General features: G+C 42.5%; 1 protein-coding gene and 1 pseudogene across 1 annotated transcript in view; one reads left to right on the forward strand and one right to left on the reverse strand.

Annotated features, from left to right (window-relative positions):
- Nucleotides 1-555, forward strand: part of LOC106324530 — a 4,938-nt pseudogene that overhangs the window by 1,332 nt on the left and 3,051 nt on the right.
- The window catches only part of LOC106324650 (UDP-glucuronic acid decarboxylase 4-like), a 4,416-nt gene that overhangs the window by 1,314 nt on the left and 2,547 nt on the right, over nt 1-555 (reverse strand). The window lies entirely within an intron of this gene.

Here is a 555-nt window from a genome sequence, read left to right on the forward strand (position 1 = left end):
AGGATGCTTTTGGACCTTGCGGTTCTCGAATAGATTGGACAAAAGTATCCCAGTTTGGATAAATACCATCTGTGAGATAGTAAGTCAAACGGTAGTTATGTCCGTTAACAGTATAATTGACTTTTGGAGCTCGACCTTGTAATATATCATCAAAAATCGGTGATCAATCAAGAACATTGATATCGTTTAAGGTACCTGGAGGTCCGAAAAACGCATGCCATATCCAAAGATCTTCTGAAGCTACAGCCTCTAAAACAATAGTTGGTTTTCCTGATCCACGTGTATATTGACCTTTCCAAGCGGTCGGACAATTCTTCCACTCCCAATGCATACAATCGATGCTTCCTATCATCCCGGGAAATCCGCGCTCCTCTCCAGTATCAAGGAGTCGTTGAAGATCTTCTGGTGTGGGTCTTCTTAGATATTCTTCTCCAAATAAATCTATGATTCCTTGTACAAAATGTTCCAAGCATAAAAGCGCGGTGGTCTCACCAAGTCGGAGGTATTCGTCGACTGCATCAGCTGGGCAACCATATGCCATCATACGAATTGCTG

This window comes from Brassica oleracea, chromosome C2 (assembly GCF_000695525.1).
Source record: "Brassica oleracea var. oleracea cultivar TO1000 chromosome C2, BOL, whole genome shotgun sequence".
Lineage (NCBI taxonomy): Eukaryota > Viridiplantae > Streptophyta > Magnoliopsida > Brassicales > Brassicaceae > Brassica > Brassica oleracea.